This window comes from Halichoerus grypus, chromosome 2 (assembly GCF_964656455.1).
Source record: "Halichoerus grypus chromosome 2, mHalGry1.hap1.1, whole genome shotgun sequence".
NCBI lineage: Eukaryota > Metazoa > Chordata > Mammalia > Carnivora > Phocidae > Halichoerus > Halichoerus grypus.
This window is the reverse complement of record NC_135713.1, coordinates 7,457,996-7,467,536: the sequence shown is the minus strand read 5'-3', so window position 1 is coordinate 7,467,536 and position 9,541 is coordinate 7,457,996.

The following is a 9,541-nucleotide window of genomic DNA, read 5'->3' as shown; positions in this document are numbered from 1 at the left end:
CAAGACAGAGTTGTTTGTCTTACAGACAGTTCTCTTGGGAACTGTCCTTGAGGAAACCCTGCTTCCCCCCCCCCCCACCTCCCGTCTTTGGAATAAGTTATAACATGTTGTCATTAACAACTACCACACTGACTTCCACAGAGAAGTTCTGGGAGAACTGGTATTGGTATTCTGATTTGTTAACTATCAGAATTATTCACCCAGCAAATATTGATGCGGTGCCTTTTCTTTACTGGGTGGTCCTCAAGGGTGCCAGTGTGTATCAGTAAGGCTCACGGTCTTGGGTGGGAACCTAGAAATGTTGCTTTTGTCACTGGGAAACATGGCATGTTTTTGCCAGAAAATTCTGGAATTTGTATATTATTTTATTATTTTTTTTATTTTTTATTATGTTCAGTTAGCCACCATATTGTACATCATTAGTTTCTGATGTAGCGTTCAGTGATTCATTAGTTGAATATAACACCCAGTGCTCATCGCAACACGTGCTCTCCTTAATACCCACCACCCAGTGAAATTTGTATTTTAAATAAGGATTATTTTATCTGCAGGTGTCTTTACCTTTCGTATTCATATGAATGATGAAGGGTTTACACTCGTAGTTTGGAACACTGCAGAAGTCTAACTTTTTGGTATAGTTGAAAAGTCTTCCTTTATGTTCGAAAGCAGACAGATGGGTTTGCGATTGGATTAGGGGTTTGCAGGGACTGGGGATGGGATGGGGACTAGGACCAAATCATTTCAGGACCCTAAAGGTTACATTTGGAAAAAACGCTCATTTCATTGTCTTGGCCTTTTTTCCTCTGCAATTAAGCGCAGATGTCTGCTGAGTCCGGTCGAGTGTCAGAAAGCAGCACTCTTGGCACAATCTGGCAGGATATTAGGAAAACCTTCAGGTGAAACAAAGGAGTGAAACTCAGTTCTTAACTTTCCCAACTGCTCTTATCAAAATGCCAAGCTTCTCTGCGCTGCCGGGGAGGGGACGTCAGGCCATACCACCGCGTCCTTGTGACCGAAGGGTGGGGTGGCGGGTGATGCAGCTGGACAGGGAGCTGCCCGACAGCCAATTAATGCAGGTCGGTCCTTCAGATCTAACTCTGTGCCCGGGACAGGGCGCTCTGGGCTGTCCCCCTGGGGCTGGCTTAGGGCCAAGGTGGCGGTTCCACGGCAAATAGGATGGCGTCACCCCAGAGACGATCTCGATGGAGCATGCGGTGGGAACTTGGGTGGTGAGTGGGATTTCCAAAGGAAAATCCCTATGATTTTCTGTCCCTATGCTCCAGAAGTTATTTTGATTAAAAAACAACAACAACAACAACAACATACCATTTGATAAGATCATTTGGCAACATTCATTTTCCCTGGGAAGTGAGATTTCTTTGAACTATTAGAAGCGTCCAGTTTTAGTCAGTAATGACCATCAGCAACTTTCAAGTTCAACAGTGGTGCTGGTTGGCACACCCGTGGTGAATGTCCTTAATGCTACTGAATTGTACACTTAAAAAGGCTTAAAATGGTCAATTTTATATTATCTTTATTTTACCCCAATAAAAAAGCTGAGTTGGCCAATTTTATAATGAAACAAGTTGCAGCAAGAATTAGGCATCAGTATAATAATATCTTGGTTTCAAATCAATGGGAGGAATGAAGTAAAATTTCACCAAATTTGAAACAATCTGCTCCTAGGCCTGTATTTTAGTATGATTTGATAATATAGACAATGAGTTCACAATGGAGACTAATTCCTTAGCAGAACCAGAGTTGCTGAGTTCTTCTAATGCAAGAGTATTAAAATCGGGATGGAAACAAAGAGACAAAAATTACCAGGAAAAATCCAGAGCTAATCATAATATCAGGAACTCAGAAGGAAGCAAATGGGCTCCCATGAGATAAATTGCACCATTTGGCATACAATCACTTTGTTTAGGAAACAGTAGGTTCAGAGCGAATGATACCTGCTAGGGGAGAACATCCTTTTAATCTGATCAGAAAGAGCTCTGCACCTGGAGTATGGAGCCAGCGTCCTCTCCCTTCTTTAGAGGTTCAGCTTCACAGTGAGGAACTCCGTTTGAGGAAAAGCAAAGCTATTTACAATCATTTTTCTCCCTTCGAAAGCTGAGGCTGTGTGAGTATTGAGAAGCAGCTCTATCAGATCCCCAGGCAAAAATGAGGGTTTTTCAAAAATGCAAAAACTTACTTTTATGGTAAAATAATCCACCCAATAAAATTAACCGCTTATGTTGAGCCACCATCTGCAGAATAAAATTCATTTTTATTTTGTTTTCTTTTAAACTTTATAGATCTGCCGAGACTATGCATATGCTCAGTGGACTCCTCCCATAAAGAAGAGGTTGACTGTTATATAATGAGCAAAGCCTCGCTAAATGTTCCCAAGTTTGGCTGGTGGTGGGCTGGGGAGAATCCGGAGATTAATTCAAAGATACTCCATTTACCAGGATCTTAACACCTCACAACCTCCTTAGGCAATGAAATGCAAAGTCAGCCCTTTCTAATGTTTACCCTAAGGTGACTCTGCTATTAAAGAAATAATTTCTTTTTGTCTCCTCTCTAGCAAGAAGGAGGAAAACTATTTACATATTATCATGCTTAATGGCTGTTGACTGTTTCTTATCTTTAAGCTAATAAATCCAGAACCCCTCGCATCTTCATAAAGAGATTATTTCCCAACATTTTGATTAGGTAATTCTTCTCTAGGTGTTCTTTAAGGGACTCCACTGGATAAGCAGAACAAAATGGAACTAAGTTACTGTTGATCGTGCAGAAGCCGCTTTGAACTTGCAGAGTTAATTCAAATACAATTATCTGGATGGACTATCATGACCCAGTCACCCATGGAGGACCAGAGTTGAGTCCACTGACCTGGCTGACTGGGTGGGCCTCCTGCCCCTCATTACTGAAGGTGGTCCTTTCTCAAAATGACACCTGGGGAGAACATGTGTGTGATCACTGTCACCATCTGATGCTCCCTATAGCCCCTGGAAGCCTGGGTCCCTGAGTAATTGAAATGGGCAGAGCCTGTAATAGGCAGTGTGAACAAGAAATAAACTTCATCAGTTAGCCCCTGAGATTTTTCAGGTTGTTTCTATAGCATTACCCAATTGATCCTATCTGCTACTTCACCAATCACAACTGGAAATACTGGTGAGTTTTTCTCTTTGGATTCCCATGGAAGACTAATGACCATCAGCAACTTTCAAGTTCAATTGGTATCAATGACTATTTGTGACCTACTGATTCCATTGAATGAGGAGCTGGAGCATCTGGGATCAGCTCAGAGGGCAATCTTCCACAGATCAGTGGCACAGGTACGGTTTGGTAGATCTCTTGTGTGACGAGACAATAAAGACATTGCAAGTGTAAAGTAGGGTAGAGTTGAGGGCATCCAAAATGATGTGTTATGTGGGGTAGCAGCCAAAATGGCTGCGAGAAGTTTTAGGGCAGGATTGCTATTCTAGAACTCATGAAAATTTAATGTGAGAATGTATTAGTCAGGGTTCTCCAGAGAAACAGAGCCAATAGTTGATAAAAATGATATAGATAAAAATGTAGATTTATTATAAGGAATTAGCTCATGTGGTTGTGGAGGCTCAGAAGTCCTGCTGTCTGCAAGCTGGTGACTTGGGAAAGCCAGTCTGAGTCTGAAGCCCAGAGAACCAAGAGTGCTGATGATATAAGTCCCAGTCTAAGGGCAGGAGAAGACTGTGTCCCAGCCCAAAACATCAGGCTCTAGAGAAAGAGGATTCTCTCTTCATTTGCCTTGTTGTTCTATGCAGGCCCTCAAAGGATTGGATGATGCCCACTCACATCTACCAGATTAAATGCTAATCTAATGCAGAAACACCCTCACAGAAACACCCGGAAATAATGTTTAACCAAATAGCTGGGCGCCCTGTGACCAGCCAAGTTGACATATAAACTTAACCATCAAGGGGCATTAGGACTATTTCCCAAGTCTGGTATTAATGAAATTAGGTGTGTATATGTTCACATATGTTTTCATACATACTGCAGTTGGGGTTGGGGGAGCTAAACTTTTTTAGTGAGGCACAACATACACCCAGAAATGCACACAAATCGTAAGAATTCCAATCAGTGAATTTCTGCAAAGTGAACACACCAGGTAAGCAATACTCAGAAGAAACAATATTACGAGCACCAGAGAATCCTCTCATGTCTCCTTCCCTTACTCAAGAGTAGTTACTTTCCTGACTTTTAAAGCAGATTACCTTTACATGCTGTGTCTACTTCTTTTTCTCCATGCTGTGTTTGTGACATTCATGTGCACGAAGATGTTGGTCACATAGCTTCTTAGCACTGCATGAGTACATGTACACTGCAATTCATTTATCCATTCCATTGTTGATGCACATTTGAGTAGTTCCTACTTGGGACTGTTGCAGAGAGCACAGCTATGAACATTTTTGTACATGTCTACTGATGAACATACAAGTCCAGTCCTATGGGGTGTGTGGCCTCGCGGTGGAGTTGCTGGATCACAGGGTATATGGTATGTCCAGTTTCAATATTATTGCCAAGCCACTTTCCAAAGGAGTTATGCTCCCACCAGTGGTATTTACAAGGCTCTCACTTGTTCCATATCCTTTCTAACCCTTGCTGTTTTTGTCCGCTTGAATTTGAGATTTGACATCCTGATCATGATTTCGGTGATACCTTATTGTGATTTTAATGTGCACTTCCCTGTTGCCTCTTGAGCATCTTTTCATGTGTTTATTTGCCATTGGGAGTATCCTTTTAAAGTGCCTGCTTAAGTCTTTTGCCCATTTGCCCTTTGGGTTGTCTGTCTGTCTTCTTGATGATTTGTAGAAGTTCTTTTTGTATTCTGGGTACAAGTCCTTTTTCTGATATATGTTTGTAAAATTTTCTGTCATTCCATGGGTTTCCCTTGCAGTCAGTCTGTTCATGGTGTCTTGATACACAAACGTTGATTTTAATGTAGTTCCAATTTAACATTTTTTATGATTAGCATATTGTGTGTCTTACAAATCTAAGCCTAATCCACAGTCATGAATATGTTTTCATGTAGTGTCTTCTGAAAGATTTATTATTTTATTATTCACATTTCTATCTGTACTCCATCTGTAATTGATTTTTGTGTTTAGTGTGATGTAAGGCTGAAGAATCATTTTTTCCAGATGGATATCCAGTTGGCTCAGTGCCAGCAACCAAATAGGCCGTCTTGCCCTCCTGCCTAGGAGTGTCACTTTTGGTCACATACCAGGTGACTGCAGAAGCGTGGTCTTGTGTCTAGACCTTATATTCTGATGCATTGACTTATTCATCTAACCATGCACTGTGTTAACTGTCATAATTTTATAATCATGATACGTATTGCCTTTTTAAATTATTTTCTTAACACAAATTCATAGGAAAAGATGCACTGGTTCAAATGACACGGATCCTATTTGGAGAGCTGTTAACACATATAGTCAAATGTCCTCAAAAGATTACACATCCCCTAATAATACTGTGATTATTATTATATTAGTATAATTACTATTTTACTCGTTTGCCCTCAATTTTGTCCACTTTTAGTTCCAATGTTTAAAAACAATTGCCTCAGATGCACCCTCCACCAATGACACTGACCGCCACCACTTAGGCTACTATGTGCCAGGTACTACGTTAATGATTCTTTCAACAGATCTGCATGCTTGCTTTTATGTTCCCCATTTTCCATGTTAAGAAACCAAGGTCCTAGACAGTTCCTTGACTCATCCACAGCTGCCCAGGTAGTAAACATCAGAGAGGCACCATCTGCCTCTCTCCAGAGTCCTTTCCCAGTGTCCTATTGTATTAATTTGCAATTCTTTAATTTCAGGTAGATGGAACTGCTTTCTCTTTGTGGGTGTAGATGCTCTGTTCCCTCCTATTCTTCTGTCCTTTGATCCTTGTGCCTTTCTCAGGAGGAATGATAATTCACAGTCTACCAGACTAGGGGAGGCTTGCATATTTTATCCCCTAGCCCACCTCCAGCCAGGAAAGAAGAATTGTAAAGATCCCTTTTGCATGGATATGCATTCCATGGAGGCTAGTGGTCTAAGGGAACTAGTTAAGCACAGATTCAGAAAATGTGTTGGCCTTCCTCACGTGTCGGTGAAGAGAAAGACATGTGGGTTGCCAGTTTGCAGGGGAAGTTGAGGACACGTAGAGAGGCAGCTATTCAAATAGCTGAGCATGGGAGTTGCAAAGGCTTCTAGGAGAAGTGGACTTGAGGTTGGTTGGTTGACCCCGGAGGGAATTCTCAGCAGACAGCATTCAAATGGGGAGGGCCAGCAAGACACCTGGGAAGTTGAGGGTCATTGCCTGCCCTGGAAACAGTCTCCAAAGAGCACATGGACTCGTTCTTCTTCTAACATACATATTCTCTTTCTCTCACACACATGCACCCACAAATCTCTCCCTGTCGCTCCCCTACACACTGACATTTGAGATCTTTGCCAATATTCTAAAAGGAATTTTGGCAAAAGAAGGCTCCAGCTCCTTCCACAGCCTCTGACATATGTGCCTTGTTCTGAGCTGAGCTGTGCAAAGGCAGCAGGATGAAAGTGGGTAGAAGATCAGCAGAGGCGTGTGCCCTCTTTCCAGCTGCTTCATTATGTAATTGCCATGGATTTGTATATTTTCCCCAGAAAAATTAATGTCATTTTTAGAAGAAGGGTGTGATGTGTTGCTAAAAAATATGGAAAACATGGTTACTGGATCTGGGAAGAGTGATATCTGGAAATCAACCCCTGTTCTTGGAGCAGATGTCAAGGGGCTTTTCTATTTAAACTGGATCGTGGAGCTCTCAGAACCATGTTTGTTAACTCTTAAATCCTTGAGCTCCTCCAGCATGTCAAGGGATGAGGAAAGAAAGCAGTGAAGGGGCTCCCATTGTCACCAGGACAGCTCATCTTCCAGCTTTCTTAGATCTGACACTGACATCGGTGAGTGAGCAAGCACAAAAGCTGCAGATTGCTTGGAGGACAGAAAGCCCAGGAACCTTCTGAGTCCTGCATGGTGTCCTGAAGCTCTGAGACTGGAGGGATCGTTTACACTATTTTATCAAAATGGCGGAAGTAAGCCACCAGCACATCTGTAATCTTTCCCTCTCACAGAGTCCTGCGTCCTCAGCACCAGCCATGGTGGCCTTGCATTTTCTTTAAATGTCCACAAGATAAAGGTGTTCCTCCAAAGAAGCAGAAAGAAAAAATGAAGAGTGAGACCAAGTCTGGGCTCAGCCTGGGCTTGATGAGGTTTGGCACTGATCATAGAACTGGGGCTTTTATTTTACTACTTATGTGTTTTATAGAAATTGGAAGGAGGGAGTCAAAGTTGTTCAAGTAAGAGCGTCAAATTGTGCCACCTGCCTAGAATGTGCCTCCTGCTTCCGCCGAATCAACTTCTGAACACAAAGGAAATACCCGTTTGGAGAATTTATAATGGTCAAGCCTTGGTGCTTCACCCACTGAGTCCTTAACCCTCACAACCCTGGAAGGCTGACATCCATTTTACAGATGAGGAAACAGGCTTAGAGAGGTTTTTCCTTCCTCCCTCCCTCCCTCCATTCCTTCCATCCTTCCTTCCTTCCTTTCTTCCTTCCTTTTCTTTCTTCCTTCCTTTCCCTCTCTCTCCCTCCCTCCCTCCCTTCTTTTTTCTTTTCTTTTCTTGTCTTTTCCTTTCCTTTCTTTTTTTTCCTTTCCTTTCCTTTTTCTTTTCTTTTCCTTTTGCTGACAATCACACAAATAGTAAACGGTGAGCATAAGATTTATTCTAGGTCTGTCTGGCTCTAAAATTGATGTACAGTGAAGTTGATTCTGGTCTCAAATATAATAGTCCTCAGGACTTAGATCCCCATTACCCTTGGGCACAGTGTTTCACAAGCAGCTGTAGGTTCTTGGCAGATGGGTTATCATGCTGTCCTTCCATATATTCCCATTTTTTATAGAACTTTTAAAATATTTTAAAGGATTAGTTTCCCAATCATGGAAATACAGACAGTCTCAAAATTTCTGGGAGAACCAAAATGTTCTTAGCAGGCTGGTTCATTTGGCATGAGTAGTTTTATCTCCAAACTTCATGACAATAGAGCAATGGGCAATCCCACTGGAATGTTTTAAATGTGGCAGGAGGTCTGTTCTGAATGAGAAGGAAAAACCCAGAGGGCACATTTGTGTGGCAGATGAAGATGGCCGCTCACTGCCAACTGTGGGTAATCCCAGGTGTTCCTCATCCACATCTTCACCCAGATTTGAGATTTGGAATTAAACTTCCCAGAGCTCTGGTTGAACTCCCTCAGTCTTGCCTAATTCCACACACAGCATCCAGAGAAATCTGCCTCCCTCAGCTTTGGCTGCAAATGGGTTAAAACGGGTTTCTTAAAATTAGAGTATATCTCAATTCAAACGATTCCTTGAAGTTCTAAGCTGCTGAGTTTGCAGTTCCTCAGATGTCTAGACCCAGGAAGGCATGCCAGGGAAGAACATTCCAAATGCACTCGCTATATGGACTCCACCTGATTGTGTGATGTCCAGGAATTACCTACAGAGGAAAAGGGGGATGGGCAGCATTGAGAATGTGAGGACCTCAAGGGGTTTCATAGTGAATTCTCCAATACCTACCATCTATGAGGAGCAGATATCAAATGGAAGTAGCTGAACTTTGTAGAAAGCGGATATAAAACCAAAGACTTTAAGTAACTAGCTTGTAGCCACACAAATCAATGCTGGAAGCTGAGAATAGAAACCAGCCTTCTGACCTCTAGTCTGAGACTCTATCCATCATCCCTGTCTCCCTAGGGCTAAAATGCACACTTCCCTTTAAAAACAAATGGAACCAGCATGACCCAATGAAAAAGAGTCCTGTTGTTACTGTTGTCATAGCAACCAGATTTAGAATTTAAAATGTAAACTTTTATTTTTTGTGTACTTGGGGTGTGGGGGGCACTGGAGAGAGTCTCTCCAAAGACATAAGGTTGAACCCTTCTATGACATGATTCTTAATGCGACCATAAAAAATTTTAATGATTTGAGTTTTAGAACATCTAGACGGGTAAATATAATTTTCTCTTATAGATTTTTTGCTATTTTTTTAACAAAATACATTTCAATAATGAAAAGTATCTCCACATAGCTTAGTGAGAATCTTATTTTAATTCTATGGTTATCTTTATAGTAGTCAACGTTCTTTATAAGCTTGATGATTCAATATATAATTAGTACATTTTGTAGGATTTCAGATACTTTCTAGCCAAGATGTAATTCTATATATCATCATAATGAATAGGCCAATGTTCTTCATTTATTTTGTTTCTAGGGTTATATGATATGATTGTTTTCAAAAAGAAAACTGTCCTCCAAAAGCAGTCCCTAATGCAAGTGTTTTACTTAGGAAGAGGATATAATTATATGAAGCAGAAATTCTGAGTGTCCACTCCCCCATTTTCCTAGTAAGAACCCCAATTTTTTCCTCATCTCTTTGCCACCAAGCCAAATTACTACTTGGTCATGTCCATTAAAAC